The sequence below is a fragment of the Lepidochelys kempii genome, chromosome 9, assembly GCF_965140265.1.
Source record: "Lepidochelys kempii isolate rLepKem1 chromosome 9, rLepKem1.hap2, whole genome shotgun sequence".
NCBI classification, from domain to species: Eukaryota; Metazoa; Chordata; order Testudines; family Cheloniidae; genus Lepidochelys; species Lepidochelys kempii.
Window position 1 is genome coordinate 11602691 of NC_133264.1, and position 23255 is coordinate 11625945.

Sequence of the window (23255 nt, forward strand, 5' to 3'; positions counted from 1 at the left end):
CTCCCAGTGGGGCTGCACGCTGAACCGTTTGCGCCATGAGACACGTTAAACACGCATGTAGACGCTCTGCAATAATGAAGCCCCCGAGAGGTCACGCGCAGGTCGGGCCACACCCCGCTGTAAACGGGGTGGGGGAAGGGGAGCGGCGCTCCGGATTAAAGATGTAGCGCGGGGACGGGGCCCGCTGCCACATGGCGCAGCTTCGCGCGTGCACGGGCGGGCCACGCGGCGGCGGCTCCCCGCTACCAGGAGCAAGCCCGCTATCCGTGCCCCGGAGCTGCCCCGCCCCTTGGACTGTACTATTCCACCGCGGGCCGTACCATTCTGTGGCGGCGGGGCGGGGCTGCTGCAGCCCCGCCGGAATTAGCGGAGGCAGGCGTAGCAGGCACGGCTGGTTTGTCAGCGGCCAGCTCGGAAGGCGCGGCTCCCCCGTCTCTCTTCTTCCTTCTGTCCTCCTCCTCCCCCCCCGCCCGCCGGGCCATGCGCGGTCCCGCCCGGCGTTAGGAGCGGCCCGGAGCGCGGTTGGCTGGCAGGGAGCTCCCTCAGGTAAGCGCGCCCCGCGGCCTCCCCTGCTCGCCGGCGGGCCTGGGCAGCGACTCTCCCCACGCAGGGACCCAAGGGGGCCGCCAACTGGGGCGGGGCGGCGGTGGCGGCCGCGCCCCCCCCCACCTCCGTCCCCCAGGGGTGGCCGGGCCTGGTGCGGTGCGCGCGCGCAGAGGCCTGCGGAGGGGCAGCGGCGCCCCGCGCTGGAGGTTGCGGGGGGCTGAGGTGGCGGCCCCTAAGGAGAGTGTGTGTGGGGGGGGTGTTCTTGGGTGTGGCCCCTAGGCGGGGGAGGGGGGGCGTTTGGAGGTAGGTGGGGAGGATCCCCCTTGTTGCGGGGAGTGATGCGGTCCTTTGGGGCTGAATAATCTGGGGAGGAGGCTGGTGGGCGGGCGGGGGGGGGGGGGTGACTGGAGAGCAGCCTCCCCCCAGGGGTGAGCGGGGAGTCTCCTCGCCTCCAGAGAGGCGGGCGCGGCGCCCTCCTGTCTTGTGAGCCAGAGGGGCAGCAGGCTCCCCCGCCCCGGGGAGCTGGGGGCTGAAGCGCTGACGGCCTGAGGTGTTCACGGAGGCTGCGGTTGTATTGAATTACTCATTTTCCTGGAGGGGCGAAGGGGATCTGTGGCGCTGGGGGAAGCCCAGCCCCCGTGAGAGTGTTTTTTTTTTTTTTTTTTTTTTAAAGAAGGATCGTGTGGTCCCTGGGTCTTTCAAGCCAAATGCCACTAAAGCAATTGACTTGTTTCAGACCTTATCAACGTGAGAGGCCCTAAGTGTTCCAGACCTTAGCCCTGCATTTCTGTGGGGTAGGAAGTGGGGCTGAACTGAACAAGGTCGCTCCTTCTCTCTAGAACAGGCAGCCTGAAGCTCCAGTAACAGCATCTCTCCCTGAAGCATAAGCAGAGTGGTTCGTGTTCCTAACAATAACTGGTTTGTTGTTGACATTCCTAGGTGGGAAATGTTTCAGAACTGCAGACTGAAGTGTTATAGTGTGTTATATTCAACAAATGCTAACGTTAATCAGAGAAACACAGAGGAACAAGATACCCTCTGGCTAGGGAACCCACTCTGTACTAGGAAGTCGTTGCCATGTTGCTGGTAATGGTTATCAATATTCAGTATTGAAAATGATGTATTCAGTATTCAGTTCAGTATTGAAAATGATGTTACTGTTGATGCAGATAGGGTATTTCGCCCTTTGAGTTATGGTCCTGAAAATGGCTGTCACACCAACACTAGCAGTTAAGCCTACCCCTTCATTGTCAGTAACAGATCAATTTCCTATTACCCATTTTCTATTTTTAGATATATGGAATAGACAGGAAAATCTCCCTTCTTCCTGAAATGTAAGACAGTGACTTATATTTGTTTTTTTTGGCATTTAGCAAAAGTATACTCTATCAATGGAACCCCATACTTTCTTTTCTATGGGGGGATTATAACATAGGGCTAAACTGAAAGTATCACTCCATGTCTCCAGGAAAAGTGCTTGCAGCTCCTTTCTGTTAAGTACAATACACATAAGCCATTTAATTATCAACTCTGTCGAGCTATGTTGCTAACTTTGAGAACCAAATTCCTTTCTTCCACAGAAACTTGGTGTTATCCTAGGGATAAAAGTAAATATTAACACCCAAGATTTTGAATCTTGTAAAAAAGTTATAGGAAATTTTGGTTTGGTTTAAATTGGAAAAAAATTGCCAAAAACCTTTCATGTGGTTGAGCATCAGCAAATTGAAAGTTATGCAGCTTTAGTGCTACTTGTGTTAATCCAAAAGAGGTTTCTTGCCTGCCCTGCTGTGCTAGGGCGAGCTCCTGCAGAGTTACTTAGGTTCACAGTGGGAGAGTAGAAAAAGGAAAGTCTGCTCACAGAATTCCATTAGATATGTTGAGAGTGATGCAAAAAAGATGTATAGTAATATGTTAGTGGAGAGAGCTATTAGTTAATGTTGGTGTACCCAGTTGGCTTACTATGAATTGCATATGCAGTTCTGGTCTGCAGTAACAAAAAATCTTGATAAAGCATGCACTTTCAGTTGGTTAAGTCCTTTTAACGGGATGTACATTTTTAGTGTTTGTTGCAACAAGTTCATGTGGGAGGTTTATGCACAACCTAACCCTACAGTGCTATTTGTCAATCAGTTTATATTTCTACAGGGTTACCTTTTCTTTATTTAGGGGAAAAGTATGTGAACAGACTAAAAACAAATGGAGAAAATCTATGTAGAAACGTTTTAGTATTTCTGTAATATGAGACTAGTAGTATGACCAAATTAAATTCAAATTGAAAAAAGCCCTGAGGTGTATAATATCTTGTTTTTAAACCAGTGAAAGAGTATTGCCCCAGTTCTCATAAATACATATCTGAAGTACATACTTTGTATGATTACACATGCAAATTATGAAAGCCTTGATTTGAGATTCAAAATTAGCTGTATATTGAAAATCCTATCCTTATGTCAGAGGTCCAAAGCACGCTACCAGATTTCCTGTTTAGCCCGGTTTTCAGGACTTGGGATGTTTTATTGAGTAATGATCAGGTCATTAAATACTACATTGTTGGCCACAGTGTTTATATAAATTTAATTCTGTATACTTAATTTTAGCCTTTTCATTATCTAAATTTACTACTTGTTCCCTAGATAGCTTTATCTGCTGTTTAATTTGTCTGATTATCTATTCTCCTGAATTCTGAAAAACTGGGATGATTGTTGTGATTCTTAGAAGTCTCCCTGGAAAAACTTAAAAAATATTTTTGGTCCGTAAAACTGTGTACGTACATTGGGTGGCACTCTTGTAAGAAGGATTCAGAGTAGCAGCCGTGTTAGTCTGTATTCGCAAAAAGAAAAGGAGTACTTGTGGCACCTTAAAGACTAACAAATTTATTTGAGCATAAGCTTTCGTGAGCTACAGCTCAGCTTATGCTCAAATAAATTTGTTAGTTTCTAAGGTGCCACAAGTACTCCTTTTCTTTTTGTAAGGAGGAGTGTTACATCTTTAAGGAATGCTACAAAGCTGTATGACTGTAAAAATGTTAAAGGTGATATTGGAAATTGGTTAGTCTCTAAGGTGCCACAAGTACTCCTTTTCTTTTTGGAAATAAATATAAAACTTGTACAGCATATTGTAAATCTTACTCAGTTGTTACGGTCTTCTCTGCCAAAACTGTAAATCAGGCCCTTGAATAAGTCCTAAGGCAGGGTCAGTTGATTTGCTGCTTCTAATTTTAGAAGTCAGTTCAAAAAGCCTTGTCAAATTGGTAAGAAATCTAGTGTCTGTGGTGAAGTGACATTTGATGCTTTCATTATTGTGCAGCATAAACATTTACCTAGAGAGGTTCAATGCTTTTGCAGAGCATTTTTTTTCTTCAGAACAGTTAATCTTGTTAATATCAATGGATAGGTTAATGCAGACCCTGAATGACTTTAATTAATTTTTATAAAGCATGGATAACACTACAGTAATCTTGAACAATTTAAAAATTCTCTCTAGAGCCCACCAAAAAATGAACACCTCCCCCCCCCCCCTTCATATGACGGATTAGGTTTGAATCCCTTATTTAATCTTTCTTAAATATATAGTTTGGTATACTTATCTGTCTGTGTGTGTCTTCGTGGGTGTGAAACTTCTGTGTTTTGCAACCTAGTGTTTTGTAATAGGATTTGTGTGAAAGATGTCAGAGAACTAATTGTTTAAGGCAAAATGAAATTTTGCGGTATCTGATACTGAGTATGGTAGAGTATAATAAAACTTTCCAGATTGCATACAGCAGTGCTCTTCTATAAAGTCTGTTTTCATTTTAAAAAAAAATCTCTCCTGTTATGCAGAACTTTCAAAAGGTGGCCTGAATGTAGAGCATGCTGCAGTGTCTGAGTTTGCAGAGAGCCTGAAACAAATGCTCTGAAATTTGAACTGCCCTGTTCATTTCATTGAGTGCTAAGTCAGATGTCAGTGATACTTTAAATGTCAGTGTTGTTTTAAAGCTAATCAGAGATAGTAAGCAAAGAGAGGAAGTATCACATTATGAAGATCTACACTAATATTTGCCAAAGAGCATGGCTACACTTGCAGATGTAGAGCACTTTGAGTTAAACCAGCCTTCAGGGAGCGCAGTAGGGAAAGCGCTGAAGTCTGTCCACACTGACAGCTTCAGGCACACTGGTGTGGCCACATTTGCGGCACTTGCAGCGACATTGGGAGCGGTGCATTATGGGAAGCTATGCCAGTATGCAAGTGACTGCAGCATGCTTTTCAAATGGGTGGGGTGGAGTGTGACAGGGAGTGTGTTGTGTGTATGTAGGGGGGGAGGGAGTGGGTTTTTGGGGGGCTGAGAGCATGTCAGCATGCTATCTTGTATATTCAGACAGCAACAGACCCCCCCCTCTGTCTCTCACAGCATTCCACACTAATGGTTGCTTTGTCTCGGAGCCGATAAGTAGCAAAGGGCATATCCGCATTCCTGTAGCAATTCAAAAACAATGAAGAGAGTGGCCACTTGACTTAAGGGGATTATGGGTTGTTTCTGGAGGCTGATCAGAGCGCAGTAATGCAACACCTCATTCACATTGACGCCCGGGTGTTTCAGCCAAGACACAGCAAGCGTTAATCTTCTCGCTGAGGTGGAGTACCAGGAGCGTTCTAGCCGTGGAGTCAGAGTGCTTTACGTGCCTTGCCAGTGTGGACGGGTAGTGAGCTAGGGCACCCAGGGCTGCTTTAATGCGCGCTAACTTGCAAGTGTAGCCAAACCCAAAGTTTGAGACTGGAAGGACTGGGGATGGAGGTGGAAGAGCAGAACTAAAAATTAATAGGGGCAGACCCTTAATCACAGACGATAGGATTTTTGGGACAGGGGAAGGGATTGGTTTCATTTCTCTGAAGAGGGACTTGACTTTCAAAAGTTTGAGAAATGTTAACATATCTTAAGGCACGTCTTCACTGGCAACGTTAAAGTGCTTTAATGTGGCTTGTGTAGTCGCGGCATAGCGCTGAGAGAGAGAGCTCTCCCAGTGCTCTAAAAAACCACCTCCATGAGGGGCGCGGCTACCAGCACGAGTGCACTGTCTACACTAGCATATTACAGCGCTGAAACTTGTTTTTTTCACACCCCTGAGTCAGAAAGTTGCAGTGCTGTAAAGTGCCATTATAGACAAGCCCTAATTCAATTACTAAAATACCTACAGTATGTCACTGGGTGAAATGTATGCAAAGAGTTAGAAAGGAGAGGGAAGAATCGTAAGATGGAAGGGACCTCAAGAAGTTATCTTGTCCAGTCCTCTGCACTCATGGCAGGGCAAATATTATTTACGGCTCAATTAAATGCCCCAATTAAAAGATTGAGATTCTTTCCCCCATCTAGCGCATGAATTTAGACAAACTTTGTTCACCAGTTTGAAGAAGCCATTGCTTTTCCCCCTCCTTCAGATGTTGGATCTCAGACAAGTGTTAATCATAAATTTTAGCACAAGGCAACTACTTCCGGCTAATTATGCACAAAGCTCAGTACTGCCATTCTATAGTATCAAAAACTATAATTTTAAGTTTAAATTTCTATTTAATACGATCCTTTACAAATAAAAATTGAGGTTAGTTTTCACGTGCTTCTTAAATGAGGTTGAGGAAACAGGAGCAACTCCTGATGGTCACATTCTGCTTCTATATTTTCAGTGGGCAAGTAGGCCCATTATGGTAAAATGCAGGAGCCACGGGACACTTTCTTCTTTCTCATCCCACAAAGAGGAGGAAGATTCAGGATCCTCAGAGGATAGAACAAATAGTTTTTATCGAGTAGCTGGTAGCATGCATATCTTTTTCCTCTTGCCCAGCTGTACATAGTAGGGTATAAAATTATAGGAAACCTAATTTGCAGACAAAGAGTAACATTTACTTCAACAGTTTGCCCCTTAAAAATACCAACCAAGACATGAATTTTAAGTGATGTAACTTGTGTATATAGAAGTTTTTGGGACTAAAAAGTGCAATCTATATACAAGATACTCCATATTAGAAAACCAAAAATTGGCAGCTATGCTGTTTAAAAACCTCCTGCACTAAAAACTCTCAATCATGTTATGAAAGATTCATATCTGTGCAGCTAGATATGTTTCCCCAAGTCTTAAGCTACTACTGAAGAGAGTGCATTGGAGAACCTTAAATAGTTCAGAATTGCATATATCTTTTTAAATGTTTACAACTGCTTTCTGTTTACCAGTACCTTATAGCATTCTGACCCAAAGCAATTAAAATCCTGTTCTAACTTCCAGACATTAAGAGCCATGACTCAGGCTCACTGGGCTTGGGCTAAGGGGCTGTTTAACTGTGTTGCAGACATTGAGACCACAGCCTGAGGTCTAAGACTCTCCCACCTTGCAGGGCCCTAGATCCTGGGCTCCAGGCTGAGCCTAAACATCTACACTGAAATTAAACAGCCCCTTAGCCCAAGTCCAAGTCAGCTGGTATGAGCTGGCTGCAGGTTTTTAATTGCAGTGTAGACAGACATATGATATGAGTAAGGCCCTAACAAATTCATGGACCATTTTGGTTAATTTCACAGTCAGTATTTTAAAAAGTTATTTTCACAGTTTCAGATGTTTAAATGTGGGGGTCCTGCCCCAAAAGGGAGTTGTGGGGGATCACAAAGCTATTTTAGGTCCGTCATGGGATTGCCACCCTCACTTCTGCACTGCTGCTGGCAGGGATGTTGCCTTCAGAGCTGGGCAATGCCCAGCTCTAAAGCCAGTGCCACCGCCAGCAGTAGTGCAGAAGTGAGGGTAGCAGGGTATGGGGGGGGTCATCACTTTTTGCAGGGCTACAGCTGCTAGTCCTAGTAGAGCTAGGGAGGGATGGGACTTTCTCTTCCCTTGCATGGGCTGGGACCGGGTCAGACGCCCCTCTGAGACGGAGCAGGATTAACCTTTTGTGGGCCTGGTGCCAAACATATATGCGGGCTCCCATAGGGGCAGTGGAACATGGCGTGCGGAGGTCGGTACCTGGAGCGAGGGGCTGGCCAGGGGCAATGGGAATCTATGCAGCCTTGTGCAAGGGCACTGTTTACAAACTGTCAGCTGCCAGATGCACACCGGCTCGCCCGGCCCTGTGCTGCCAGTGTGCTCTTACCCCTTGGGGGGCGAGCCCATGCTGTGCCGCCCAACACTCCCTGACTCCCTTTGCCCAGCTCCCCCTGCTCAGAGACCTCATACAGACCCCTCTGCCCAGAACCCCCCAAAACCCCACCACCACATATGCCCAGCACCACTCCACTGCAACTGCTCAGCACTCCACATAGAACCCCCACTCGCACCCCAACACACACAGATCTCCCACAGTGTCCTTCCCCACAGCCTCACCACCACAACTACACAGTGCCCCACACAGACCCCCCAAAACGCAAACATCCCTCAGAGACCTAGTCCCCCATGCCCTGCCCCAGCCGCACTCATCGGCCCTGCTGGGAGGTGACTGCGTCTGCTAGGCTGAGCTGGCAGTACTGCCTGGGCTGGTCCTGGGGCAGGAAATCACTCCGGTTCAGCTCCTCGAGAGCAGCACAATCAGCCAGGCAGAGGAGGAGCAGGGCCTGCCTGAGCCGGGTTCCCTCAGGTCCTACTTGTCTGGAGGGGCCCAGCCATGCCCCCCCACACTGTACCCCCTCCCTCCTGGCCAAGACTGGGTCAGCTTCTACACCAGTCTCAGACGGCTTGGCTCCAGGGAGGCAGGCGGGGCCCCACAGGTGGTGGGCAACATAGAGTGCTGGGATCCTTTCTGGAACTGCACTGGGGTCTGGCCTGGGGTGGAGATGAGCCCTTAGTTGGTGGGCTGAGAGGAGCAAGTGGTGGGAGAGGCCAGGGAGTAGAGAGGAGCCCTTGGGTGGCTGGTGAGCAGGCCAAGAGGAGCGAGCGGTGGGCGGGGTGAGGGGTGGAGAGGAGCCAGTGGGCAAGCATGCCTTTGGGGTACAAGCAGGCCAGGGCCTCTTCTGAGCATAGGCATGGCGCCACTGGCACCATTATAAACGCGGCACTGCTCTGGGAACCTCCCCTAGCTGCAGGAAGCTCTGCGGCTGCGCTGCCTCCATACTCATTGAAGATGGTGTATCCGTGGAGCTGCTTCTTCTGTGGTGATGGTTGCTTTATTTATAAAAGGGCATTTTTATTGCAAATAGAATTTAAGGATTATTTGTAACTTTTAAGTACATCAGGAAGTCAGTGACTCTGGTTACTCTTTACATCATAATATAGCAAAGAGATTGAGGAAATTTGCAGAGTCTAAATGATTTTTTCTCATCACAGAAATTTGTGGGAAAATATATATCATTAGGATAGTGACAGTGGATTGCTGTCAGAGGTTAAAAAATTTGTGGAAATCTTCGACAGCAGTAAGTCACTAAGACTGGTGGCGTTAATCCAAGAATTTTGAAACAATTGAACAACAGCAGTAGCTGAGCCCTAATTTAAAAACAGATACCACTGACACAGTGATATGAATGTCTAGGTAACTGTCAGGATTCAAGAAGGGTCAGAGTCATGGCATGGAAAAACTCATTTGCCCAGAGGGAGTACATATTTTGTCTCATGCTATACTGGAATAGGGGCTCTTGACTCCTTTGCTCTGTGTGTTAGGGGTGGGGAACAAGCGGTGGAGCAGTCCAAGTATTGCTGCTCCTTTAATATGAGGGTAGGAAGCTGAGCAGTCTCTGAGCTGCTCACTACTTTTTTCAGGAGAGGTGGGAGAGAGTGGAGCGTCAAGAGCTACTGTCCTTTTGCAGAGCAAGAGAGAAGGAGTGGTGCTGATGCAGCATCTCCTTTGGAGAGGAGATGAGGGAAGACCAGGGAAGTGGAGTCCTTAATGCCTTTTTTGAAGGAGAGGGAGAGCAATGGTGTATGTGGGAGAAGTGTTGCTGGAGGCTGAGGGCATCCTGCACCTCCCAGAGCCTTTCAAAGAGGCAGCAGGTCCCAATATTCATTTAATGGGTAGATTTATTTTATCTGAAGGCGGGGGAGTGGTCTCAAATTCATTAATGGTGATGTGAGTAAAATACCAGATGTAATGAATTTAGGAGAGCCCAGAATTCATTTACTGTGGTGTGTGTGTGAGAGAATGAACTAGATGGGTGTTATGGTTGACTTTATAATATTGTACAGTAAGTGGTTTATGAGAGTCCTACCCCTTCTGAAGCATTACGAACAACCACTGCTGGAGGCAGGATGCAAGGATGTTTTATTCTAATACAGTTCCTGTATGAACAATGATTATTTATTAAAAGAAATGTTATGTGCTGAGCCTGATTTTTCTGAGGTGCTGAGCACCAACAGCCCCCATTGATTTCAGTTGGAGTTTTGGGTGCTCGAGACTTCCTATAATCAAGGCCCACAAAATGTAAGAGAAGCTTATGTAAATCAAAACTGGTGTGAGCAAAGATTATATGGATACAGTACATGTTTTCCCTAAAAGTGTGACATGTCCTAAATGCAGAAGTTAAAAAACCAGTTTACTACAACTTCATGATTTTTCTTGCTTTATAAGTTAGGAACATTACTTCACCTTGAAGAAGCTAAGTTGAAATGTCATCTTCTTTGAAATTGATTGGAGTTTTACTTATCTTTACAGAACAATACTTTATTAAATTATTTAAACACTGATGGTTAGCTCTGTCATGTCAAAGACAGAATCCTTAGTTTGCAGTTTTTAAGTGTCTAGTCTGGTGACCCCTTATGAGTTCTTTCCTTGTGTGATTAAAGGTTTGCAGCCTCAGACCCAAAAGGTCTCCTTTAGAATGTAAAATAGTAATCAGACTTGCAATGTGACTCTCTTTTTTCTGAAACAAGAAACCATAAGACTTCCTTTTTAAAAGTTGTTGGTCTACTAAATGGTTTATTCTTTTTTTTTATTCCCAGATGACTGTTACCCATTCAAACTTTAAAAATTGCATGTAACATTTTACTATGTCCATTCATACTTTGTTTAGATTATGTGAGGAATGTTGTGAAAGGACTTTGTTTTTTTCTGCAGCCTTTTTTCAAAATATTTATGATTAATAAGCTTTTCTGTGAAGCTCATCATCATAGGACCTGAGAATATCTTCAACATTAACAAATGTATCCTTCTAAAGCAACCCTTTGTGATAGGGAATTGAGGCACAGAGATTAAATGATTTACCCAAGATCGTACCAGAAATCTTTGGCACATCTAAAATAGAACCCAGATCACCTGAGTCTCAGATTGGTGTATCTTAACCACAAGGCCATCCTTCCTGTCAACTTTATGCAAGCAATCACGCTAATTTTTGACCTATCAAGTGAGTTAGCTGTACATAATAGTTGAGTTGAGGGGAAACTGAATGTTGCCCACAATCTTAGTGAAACAGTAGTGCACTCGTCTTAGAAAAAGTTAGGCTAATAGCTACTTTTCTGCAGTTGAAAGTGTTTAGATACAAGGTTAGAATATACTAAATTTATATAATTTATCTTTTTATCAGATACCTACTGTCCAAAGGTAGAGTTCAAGATGGGGTGGGTGGTACTATCAAATTCTAAGGGGCATTCCAGGAGAGAGAAGGCTTGGCAGGCACTGGGGATTCCTAGAACCTGCTTGGGGTCTTTGTCTTCCATAACAGTATCTGTGTAGTAAGTTTCTGACAGATCTGAAGCTCCAGTTTCCTCTAGCTGGTGGAAAGTAAAAGAAACTTCATCTCCTTTCCTCCTGCTACACAGCTTCCTGAGTATTGCTGGGAGGAGCAAGAGCTCTGTTACTCTACTCCTTCCCTCAGAACCTCCTGGCTGCTGCAAAGACATAGGGAAGAAAGATATGTCTGCTATTCCACCCATTCCCAGTCTCTATTTTTTGGGTCATTCTCCTCTGTGAATAAGTTCATGCTCGTTCTCCAATGTGAATAAGTTTGCTGTTGCTCGTAGGTATATGCAGTTGAACATCTGCAGAAATTGATGTCATTGGTTCCTATGCTCACTAGAGAGTTTCCTGCTTGAGTGTGGGTGAATGGATTTTTGGATCCCTGTATGTTGACATAACTAGAACAAAAAGTGTGAATAACCTATTTAAATCTAAAAATTTCAGTGAAACCTCTTTAGAATTCCCTAGCCTAAAAATCTTGACCAGTAAAAAAGTACACCTCTACCTCTATATAACGTGGGTGCTCGGAAGCCAAAAAAATCTTTCGCGGTTTCACCTATAACCCGGTTATATCGAACTTGCTTTGGCCTCAAACATTTCCGTTATTAATAGTCACTTCCCGCCCCCTGACTGACCCCTCAGAACCTCCGAACCATCCACCTCCCCCCCGCTCCCTGTCCCCTGACTGCCCCGACCCCTATCCACACCCCCGTCCCCTGACCGCTCCGCCCCCAAACCTCCGAACCATCCAACCCACCCCCTGGTCCACTGACCACCCCCCGAGACCCTCTGCCCCTTATCCAACCCCTCGGTGCCAGTTCAGCACCCTTAACATGCTGCTCAGAGCAACGTGTTGGAGCCAGATACGCTGATCCACAAGAGCACGCAGCCCAATCCCCCAGAGTGCTGCTTTACCCCGTTATATTTGAATTCGTGTTACATCAGGTCACGTTATATCGGGGTAAAGGTATATACAAAACATATGTGAGAGAGGAGAAACAGTAATAATAATCTTGTAGAGTAAGCCTTTGTCTACACCAGGGGTGGGCAAACTTTTTGGCCCGAGGACCACATCGGGGTATGAAACTGTATGGAGGGCTGGGTAGGGAAGGCTGTGCACATGTCCCCAAACAGCCTCGCCCCCTATCTGACCCCTCCTACTTTCCGCTCCCTGACTGCCCCCTCAGAACCTCCCACCCATCCTATCCCCCACCCGCTCCTTGTCCCCTAACCGCCCCCTCCTGGGACTCCTGCCCTTAACAGCCCCCCGGGACCCCACCCCCATCAAACCCTCCCCCTGCTCCATGTCCTCCCCCCGAATCTCTGCCCCATCCAACCACTCCCTGTTCCCTGACTGCCCCCAGGAACCCCTTATCCTACCACCCGGCCCCCTTACCATGTCTGGGAGCCACGCCGCATGACCAGAGCCAGACACGCTGCCATGCCACCATGCATGAGTGCGCAGCCCTGCCGCCCAGAGCGCTGGTGGCGTGGCTGCTGGGGAGCGGGGACAGCAGAGGAGGTACCAGTAGTTAACCTCCCCAGCCAGGAGCTCAGGGGCTGGGCAGGACCTTTGCTCAAGGTGTGAGAACTTTCCTCACAAGCAAAACTTCTAGAGGTAACAAATAAAATTGTTTAACAGGAACACAGAAAAATTGACTAATTTTAAGGGTAGGCTCATATTTCTGTGTCACAATGGTCTTACATAGTTTATAAAATTTCCCTCTACACTACCTTAGAGGCCAAATAACTGTGTGTTTAGTTCTTACTTATTTATTTTTGAAAGTTTTTTATTTTGTTTTGTTTCCTACACACTAGAAAATTCTTGTACCAAGACCTCAAATCATGTTTTTGAACTATTTAGTTCAGATAAAGATTTTGCAGGTTTTTTTCCTTCAGAGGCTTTAAGTTCAACCTTCATTGTCTCAGTTTTTGCATCTAGTTTTGTATAGGTAAATTTTTAATTTCCAGTGTATGAGGAGCCTATAGGATGGATTCCAGATAAATTTCATTTTTCCTCATAACCCTGGCAGAAGATACAGCAGAACTTATTTGTCAGCCCTACTTTTGAGTATCAGAGTTTGGGCGTTGATGTGTAAAGCTGTTGATGCTGAGTATCTCTTTCATACCTCCATCCCAGCTGACGTAGAAATCTGTAGCAAGAAATTGTCTGCCTCTTCTGAACTCCTTGGTTTTTAAAACAGAAAACAAATCTCAGTCTACAGAGTGCTGAATAAAATGACCCCAGAAAAAAACCCTACTGCTCTGAACCCCCAAAAATATAGGTCACAGAGATATTACTAGCAAGACATGGGCAGGACTGTAGGAGGAGAAACTTCTTCCTATGCTACAGCGGGTAAGTTCAAAGTGGGGTGAAGGAATATTGCATTGTGTCTTCTCCAGCTTTGTGGCGAGCAGCAAAGGTCAAAATGAGACCTATGTAGATGAGGACACTGTTACAGTCTCTAAATGTGCTATTCCCCAGACTTCAGTAAAAGTTAAGGTGGTTGAAGACAAGGAAGGGAAGTCTTCAAAGGGATGGTCTAGATAATACTTAGTCCTGCCATGAGTGCAGGGGACTGGACTAGATGACATCTCGAGGTCCCTTCCAGTTCTACAATTCTATGATTCCTGACTGTGTATAGTCAGCTATATGGATATAGTTGGTTGGCAGCAGCAGACCAAAACTGTACATAAAATATCTATAAAAGTTAACCCCCCCTAAATTGCGACTTCTTCGATAATACTGTTCATTTAAGAGTTTGAACAAATTTCCGTTCCCAAAACTGTAGGGAAAAACTTCATGCCAGTTTGTAAGCTAAGGTAATAAAACTTTTTTAAAAAGATTGAAGTGGAAAGTCCAGAGTTCCAAGCAAATAGCTAAATTAATCAAGGAATTTTCAGTGTTGCCAACTCTCACCATTTTGTCATGAGTTCTTCAATATTTTGGTGTGCATTAAAGCCCCATCTGCTGGAATTGTGAGATTACGTGAGTCTCACCCTAATAGTTGCAGAGAAGAGCTGAAAAATGCAAAGCAAAAGTACCCTGAAAGCTCAAACCAGAAGACAAATAATACATTTTATTCATTTTAAGCCAATTTCATGATTTTTAACACTTGAGGTTGGCAGTACTGCATTAGCTTCCATTCATGATTCAATCTTTATAGTTTATCTCAATCTATTTTGATTTTAATTTAGAAATGAATTTTGCACAAAACATTATTCCCCAGAAACAGTACCCATGATGTATTTTGAAGCTTGATGCATGAAGAAATACCTCTTATGCTCACTAATAGAAAAAAAGCCAGCTGGTAAAAGCTGAAATAGCACAGAAATACTTATTTACATCATAAAGTTATGGGCCATAAGGGACTTGGACATATTTTGTAGCTCTTGATGTTGATGTATAACTGTCTGTGTTACATATTGGTATTGTATGCATCCGATGAAGTGAGCTGTAGTTCACGAAAGCTTATGCTCAGATAAATTTGTTAGTCTCTAAGGTGCCACAAGTACTCCTTTTCTTTTTGAGAATACAGACTAACACGGCTGCTACTCTGAAACCTGTCATATTGGTATTAATGTATTTGTAGTGTGTAAATATATTTTTTCTTTCAGAGTTTGAATTTAGCTAAAATTGATCACTGTGTTCAAGTACACAGTGAATTGTTCTATTGTAGATGTATGAAATGTGGTTAAGGGGGGAAACTATTCTTTGTAAGAAGTATGCTATGTTCATATTTTGTTTTCCTTGTTTTGTGATTAGTACTTGATTTGAGGAATAATGGGGTTGGGAAGTTCAGATGTATAGCTGTAGGGGAGAGGTGGTTTTAGTGGGCTACATAGCTGCAAGGAAATGCCTGCTTCCATAAGGAGAGACTAAATAGCTTTGAGCCACTGATTAGGTCTTCAACTCTGAAATTAGCTTTTAAAACGGCATCAGGTTATCCCTCTCAAACTGGTACTTTTGCTTGTCAGAGTCTAGCGCTCCTTAACCATCCTGAATGTCTGGCTGTCGGAACCCTCCAGACTCCCAAACAACTGGATAGCTCATCCTGTCTCCTTTGAAGGGGCTAAGATGAGCCCAGGATGAGCTGTGCCTGCCTCTTAAAGATATTAAGTATCAGAGGGGTAACCATGTTAGTCTGTGTCCACAAAAACAATGAGGAGTCCAGTGGCACCTTAAAGACTAACAGATTTATTTGGGCATAAGCTTTCGTGGGTAAAAAACCCACTTTGGGTTTATGTCCAAATCTGTTAGTCTTTAAGGTGCCACTGGACTAGTCATTTATTTTAAAGATATTAGGATGTGACACCTTTTAAAAGCACCCCAGGTACATGCAGTAGTTTAACTTCTATCTCCCTTCCTTTTTTTTTCATTTATCTACACTTGTCAGAACCAAAACCAGTGCACAAGTGATTTTTTTTTTTTTTAAAATAGTCTATTGTGCCACAGTGGATCCTTCACTTGGGATAGAAACTACAGAGGATGGCCACAGATGTGGTAACTGCTTCATCTTTCCCTCTCATATGATAGGGTATGATTCACAGTTTAGTAAAGAGAAGAGATCCGGCATACATGACTCTTTCAAAATGCAAGTTTCAAACTTATGGTTAAGTTACTTGTCTCATGCTGCAACTGAAGAACTGAGTCATGTTCTGTTTTTATAATAGTTTTTCCAACCTTTTTATGTATAAATGATTCTGTTTGGTATAACTTAAGATGTTTGGAACAAGAATCTAGATCCTCTCCTTTTGCATTTCATTGTGGCATTTGAAGTAGGCTGGAACACCCTTACTGTCTGGTCACAGGATTTAACTCTTAGACCTTGTCTACATAGGAAAGTTTCACCTGTATAACCTAACATGAATTTAAATTGGTTTAACTAAATCAGTGCCTACTTGTATGGATGGCACTCTTACTTGGGTTTAAAAATGGCTTTTTCTCATTTTTTGCTTAAACCTGTTTCCAATCAAATTAAGTCATACGAGGAAAAAAAGCCAAAGTTGATCAGGAATAGGTTTTGAGCTTTTTTTTTTAAAAAAAAAAAGAGAGAAAGGAAAAGCCATTTTAAAACCTAAATAAAAGCGTCATCCATACAGGAGTTGGCATACATTAGGTAAAGATTAAAGTGGTGTAACTTTCTCATATAATCAAGGCCTTAAATGAAAGTGAATGCATTATTTAATTTTAGTTGAGATATTGAAGGAATGAAAGATGCATAGAATATTTTTTGGGAACCTCTTCACTTCCTCCCCGTCCTCCCCCCTTGAAATTGTAAATGGATTCTCTTTTCCCATAACCGGGCAAGTAATGCTAAAATAGAATTTGAATAACTGTTTCAGAAGTGAATGAAACAGGAATACATTTAAAATCACAATTTTTCTTTCTAGAGTTTCATCAGTACATGTAAAATAAATTAGTACCGTAAGGAAGCTTCAGTTAAAACTTCCTTTTAGCATAATGCCAGCTTTATCCAGGGAATTTCTATTAGGAAACAGATTCCTTGTTCTTCAGCAAGAAGGTTGCCTGCACTTCAGGCTAACAATTGACAGTATTGTACAGATTCTTCTTATATAAACACAACCTTTATTTTCCAGAACACTCTGCCAGTGCTATGCTAGTTCTGGAACATAATGTAACATCTTACTCTGAAACCTGTCATTAAAGCATCATCCGTGTTAGTCTGTATTCGCAAAAAGAAAAGGAGTACTCGTGGCACCTTAGAGACTAACAAAAATTTATTTGAACGTAAGCTTTCGCGAAAGCTTATGCTCAAATTTTTGTTAGTCTCTAAGGTGCCACAAGTACTCCTTTCCATCTTGCTTTAAGGGATTTTGCTGCTTTATTTTTGTAGAGATGATACTGAAGTACTTTGTGCAAACCACTGAAGATTCTTTATCCTTAAGTTTGTTAATTTTTCTAATGTTAAGTGACCTTTTGAAAAGGATGTGATGCTGCTTGAGTAAACATTTATCATTCTAGAAGACAGATGAGAAGCAATCAGAAGGCTTAATAATAAATGATACCTGAAATAGTTACAGCATCTATGTATTCTTATTAATATATTTGCATAAACAAAAGCGGGATTAAAAATAAGTAGGAAAAAATTACTTGTCAAAACAAAAACCCTAATGTCTGATTTAGGAAAATCTTTTGATGGATTTAAACTTGAAAATAATTGACCAAAAAGGTGTTGGTTTTATGTTGTAACCCATAACAAAATCAGTGTTGGTACTTAGGGCAATATATTTGGGTAATCAATAATGTAAAAAGACAAATGTTTATATCCCCTTGTTTCAGTATGAGATGGTACAGCTGTATACTAAAATTCCCAGCTGCATAATTATGCAAACGGCATAATGCCTCACTTTAATAGCAGTACCATAGAAGTGGGGGTGCGGGGGGATGGGGGATGATGATGTAGAAGACTACTTGTATTACACATCCAATTCTTTTTTTATAAATGACTGTTATATAGTAGTACATTGCTTTCAGTGAAATGCATGTAGCTGGTACTGCTGGGCTATGTTATAGTTGCCCTTTGACTAAACAAGAATGTCACTATTCTTCAAAATTAAATTGTCATATCAGAAATTGCATACATTCAAGTGAACAGTCACTTCATTGACATGAAACACTTCTGTTTGTTCTAAGATTGTGTACAATACACTAAAAATGTAGAAACTGACTTCCAGTTTTAAATAGCATACCTGTTTGCACATTTACTTTGCACTCATACTATAGTGCATACTCATGCATACATGGTTAAATAGCTGCTTGGCTAGCCGTGTGTGCATGCCAGCCCCAGACTTGCTTGAGAATAGTTCTCCATTCAAAATTATTTTCTCAGTACTATAAAACAAAAGGTCAGTAAACCAGTTTAGTAAATATCACAGGATTGGTTACATTTTTGTGTGTTAAAAAACAACCACCCCAAACCTAATTTGTTACTGTTGAAAATCAGTTCAAACCAAAATGGCTTTTGTCATAATAATTTAAGTGTCACTTCAGATGCAGCGCTCTATTGGAGTCACTTCCATATCTATCTGAATGTTCTAGTATGCAAGTAGTTAAATATTATGTGGCTTGTAATTGTGGTTTTGCTCAGAAAAGTGACTGAATAGCACCACCTTTATCAACATCTGCTCTGTTTTCAGAGTGGTATCTGTTTAACATTCTTTGCTACCTTTCTACTAAACTGCAGAATCACTTGCTCTGTGAGTGAGCTGGGTTGTCTTGCTGTAACCAACACTACTGTTAAATTCCACTGGAGAAACATTATTGCATATGGTGATGAGCAAACAAGAAAGAAGACTGCTTGAATTTTAGATCACAAGTTGAGTTTTCAGGGATGGCAGGAGGGGGAAAAAAACTTTTTACTTAAAAACTGAACTGTTTTGATCTCGAAATGAAGGTGATAGACACATGATGCTAAAATGTCAGTTTTTAAAGGCACCTCTCAGAGTACAAAAAGTTAATACCTTTTACACAGGACTTTATGTAAGACTCTAATATTGAAATTGTTTACCATTTTCTAGTATTCTTTCCCGAATCAAATATAAATAGGCAAATAGATTAGAAATAGAGCCTTCTTTAGACATTCATTTCTAGGACTTCTCTTATGTATGTACTTGGTTTAGATAACAAATTTCATTTTAAAAGTAACCTCAATATTCCTCCTCTTGTGCATAAAATATTTGTTGATACTAATTTTTCTTCTATTAAATATATTTTCACTATGCATGTGACAAAGATTAGCTCTGATTTTGTTTTATCACTTTTCTATAATTTGTATATATAAAAATAGTATAATTCTGTCTGCCTAATGTTTCAGACTGCTGTTAGTCACTTTTTATGCCATGTTTAATCTGTCTTCCATGGAAGATCCTTTCCCAGACCAAAGTCCAGACCAGGAAACTATTGCAGTATTCCTCTAAAACTGGATCAAACCAGAAGGTTATCTGTGCATAGACTATCTTGTATTTTGCAAGTTGCATAAATAGTTGCGCATATATATATATATATATATATATAAAAAAAATCAGGAATCCTGCAAAATCATATTCTGCTTATATCTGTGTTGAGTTCTAACTGTCTAGCTGAAAGGCCTCTGTTAGCAACAGTTCCTTAGTCACCAGAGTATCTGTCTGGTGTGCTGATTAAAAGCATATTGAAGATTCAGACACACATTTAATACCTAAGTCCTAAGGAGAAGCAGGTACTTTTAATCTCTTGGTGGGGATCTGGTTCAAATTACTATCTTAGTACGTTGGAAACAAATTACATAACCAAAGCCTTTTCAGCATGATTAGAATTTTTTAAAATATAATTCAAGATTTTGTACCCTTAAATAGAATGAAGCAGGTTTTTTTGGGGAAAAAATCATTATTTAGTGACTTACCGGAGTCTCTGCGAATCTGTTCCAAACTCTAGTGGGGTAGTGTGGTGGTAAAAATGTACCAATATGGTACATGCTGGAGTTGTGTTAGCGGGAAGCAACGCAATGAAGGGCTGGATGTTGTGGGACCTGAAAAATAAGTAAAGTTAGTCTTGTCTTGTGTGTTCCTCCTCTGAGTACATATTAAATGTAGTAAACATTTTGTGCAGAATACCTTCTTCCTGCTCTTCCTTAAAATATTTTCTACATACATCTGCATAAGAAATAGATATTAATTTTAAATATGTTCTGCTAATATCCTTCCTCTTAAGAGGCGTTGGTTAATTGTTTCCTGTTTTTGTACCAGAGCTATAATGGAGGCACATTATTTTAAAACACTTCCAAAATGTACAGAAGTGCAACAATAGCTGTGACCTGAGAGAGCAAGGTCACACCCAGGCCCATTTCCTGTTTTGTTCTTGGGGAAACTAAAGGTTTCACTAAATACTGGATAAAACTAAGGAACCATCTATTCTGCAAATGTTGGCGGGGGTGGGTGGGGTGGGGGATGGAAGAAGTTATGTAAAGTAAATACTATTTGATAGTTTAGATCTACAGTGTTAACAAATCACACAATTTAGGATTTGAAGTTTTCCTTCTAAACTTGTGATATATGCCATCATGTGCCAGCAATGCCCCTCTGCCATGTACATTGGTCAAACTGGACAGTCTCTACGTAAAAGAATAAATGGACACAAATCAGATGTCAAGAATTATAACATTCATAAACCAGTCGGAGAACACTTCAATCTCTCTGGTCACGCGATCACAGACATGAAGGTCGCTATCTTAAAACAAAAAAACTTCAAATCCAGACTCCAGCGAGAAACTGCTGAATTGGAATTCATTTGCAAATTGGATACTATTAATTTAGGCTTAAATAGAGACTTGGAGTGGCTAAGTCATTATGCAAGGTAGCCTGTTTCCTCTTGTTTTTTCCTCCCCCCCCCCCCCCCCAAGATGTTCTGGTTTAACTTGGATTTTAACTTGAAGAGTGGTCAGTTTGGATGAGCTATTACCAGCAGGAGAGTGAGTTTGTGTGTGTATGGGGGTGGGGGGGATGTGAGAACCTGGATTTATGCAGGAAATAGCCCAGCTTGATTGTCATGCACATTGTGTAAAGAGTTGTCACTTTGGATGGGCTATCACCAGCAGGAGAGTGAATTTGTGTGGGGGGTGGAGGGTGAGAAAACCTGGATTTGTGCTGGAAATCACTTTAGATAAGCTATTACCAGCAGGACAGTGGGGTGGGAATAGGTATTGTTTCATATTCTCTGTGTATATATAAAGCCTGCTGCAGTTTCCACGATATGCATCTGAGGAAGTGAGCTGTAGCTCACGAAAGCTTATGCTCTAATAAATTGGTTAGTCTCTAAGGTGCCACAAGTCCTCCTTTTCTTTTTGCGAATACAGACTAACACGGCTGTTACTCTGAAACCTTCTAAACTTTGTTTTTATATCTGTTAATTCTTTTCAGAGTATGTACAGTGCTTGAATAGGCTCTGGGTTTTCTTTATTTGTGGATAAATATGGCAGGAATGTCCAATAATGTAGAACTACACCTCTCAAAACTACTTGGTTGTGCAGTGTAAGCTTTATTTGCAGATCTTTTATTAAAAAAAAAAAAAGAGAGAGAGAGAAAAGAGACTCAAACTTGCAATACAAGTAAAATTAGAAATGCAAAAAGTACCCCGACACTAACCCTTTTCAGTACCTTGGGAGTGGCAGTCTTCTTTTCCAAAAATCTCTTGGCAGTGGAAGTATATCAATGCAGTGTAACTCAGAGTTGGCGTAACTTTATTTTAGCAGAGAGCTGTTGCAGGACTGGAGAAAACTGTTTTAAAAAACTCAAAATAATGATTACTTTGTAGTACGAATTTGTATAGCTACTCTAGATCATCGGGATATTTACTTTAAACAAGTCCTAACCAAGCCAGAGATTTTGGTTTCTGTAGGCTTTGGTAATTCAGTTGTCATACATAACTTGCTTCCCAAGTAAAATCAGGAAAGCTCAATAAGACTTAATTTTTTTAAGGATTTGTTGAACTTGATACCCTTTTTGATCTATTTTTTTAGAATGTTAAATCCAATGAGACTGAAAGAGGATCAAAATATAAACCAAATATAAATATGGATTCCTGAGTTGCAAGTAAATGATCTTTCAGTATTTGTGATTTTAAGGAGTCAAAACTGACTGTGCTAACGGTGCTTAGGTCATGCATAGTTTCACTAAGCTAGGAAGTATTTCACCATTGTGCTGCAGCACATCCTGAATATGTAAACAACACCACTATTCATTCTGAGTTGCTGCTTTGCAGTAGTAACTTTCCTTTCCTTCTAATCCCTTCTCAGAGAACAGAAACATATTTGCCTTGTCCAATTTAAATAAAAGTTTATTAAAGATGAGCATGTAAACTACCACTTCACTATAACATTAGTCTTATCAAAATTAAACTGTAATGAAATGTATAATGTGGGAGTGTTTCAGAATGATATTTTAATGTACAATGAACGTGTTTGCACAAACAAGGCGTGGCTCAGTTCTCCATATGTTTAAACACAATATTACTTATGTGAGAAGCCTCAGTAGCTTAACTGGAACAACTTAAGTGAGTAAAATTACACATGCACATGTGTCTGCAGGATTGGAGCCTGAATTTGTATAAGTGAATCATCAATCCTGTTAATTTTGAAAAGTATTAATCATAGTATCTATTAGGGCTGTTAAACAATTTAAAAAAAGTGAGAGCTTAAAAATAATTAATTGCAGTTTTAATTGCACTGTACAAGAATAATAGAATACCATTTATTTAAATATTTTTGGATGTTCTCTACATTTTCAAATATATTGATTTGAATTACAGCACAGAATTCAAAGTGTACAGTGCTCACTTTCTGTTTTTATTACAAATATTTGCAGTGTAAAAAAGATAAAAGAAATAGTATTTTTAATTCACCTCATACAAGTACTGTAGTGCAATCTCTTTATTGTGAAATGCAACTAACAAATGTAGAATTTTTTTACCTAACTGTGCTCAAAAACAAAGCAATGTAAATCTTTAAAGCCTACAAGTTCACTCAGTCCTACTTCTCCAATCACAAAGACTAACAAGTTTGTTTACATTTACAGGAGATACCGCTTCTTATTTACAGTGTCACCTGAAAATGAGAACAGGCATTTGCATGGCACTGTTGTAGTTGATGTCGCAAGATATTTACATGCTAGATATGCTAAACATTTATGTGCTCCTTTATGCTTCAGCCATCATTCCAGAGGACATGCTTCTGTGCTGATTATCGAGCAGAACCTGTCAGGATCCAAAGCAGTGTGGACTGACACACTTTCATTTTCATCATCTGGTTCAGATGCCACCAACAGAAGGTTGATTTTCTTTTTTGACGGTTCTGGTTATGTAGTTTCCAAATCGGAGTATTGCTCTTTTAAGACTTCTGACAACATGTTTCACACCTTGGAAGGCACTTCAGATTCTTAAACCTTAGGTCGAGTGCTCTAGCTATCTTTAGAAATCTCACATTGGTTCTTAAAACGAACAACATTTGCTGGATCGTCATTTGAGACTGCCGTATCACAAAGTATATGGCAGAATGTGGCCATATACAGAGCAAGAGACATACAATTCTCTCCCAAGGAGTTCAGTCATA

The 23255-nt window shown here is 41.7% G+C and overlaps 1 protein-coding gene and 1 long non-coding RNA gene across 2 annotated transcripts in view; one reads left to right on the plus strand and one right to left on the minus strand.

Moving 5' to 3' along the window:
• Window positions 1–327: 327 nt before the first annotated feature.
• The window catches only part of GNB4 (G protein subunit beta 4), a 54591-nt gene continuing 31663 nt past the window's right edge, over window positions 328–23255 (plus strand). Inside the window, exon 1 of the mRNA XM_073359318.1 lies at window positions 328–546. The gene's annotated coding sequence lies outside the window, so the exon portion shown is untranslated. The remainder of the gene's footprint in view (window positions 547–23255) is intronic.
• On the minus strand, window positions 12964–17954 carry LOC140917152 (uncharacterized). Its single transcript, XR_012160724.1, has 3 exons — window positions 17866–17954; window positions 14072–14172; window positions 12964–13338 (listed from the first exon to the last, which is right to left on the minus strand). It is a non-coding gene; the product is annotated as an uncharacterized lncRNA (long non-coding RNA).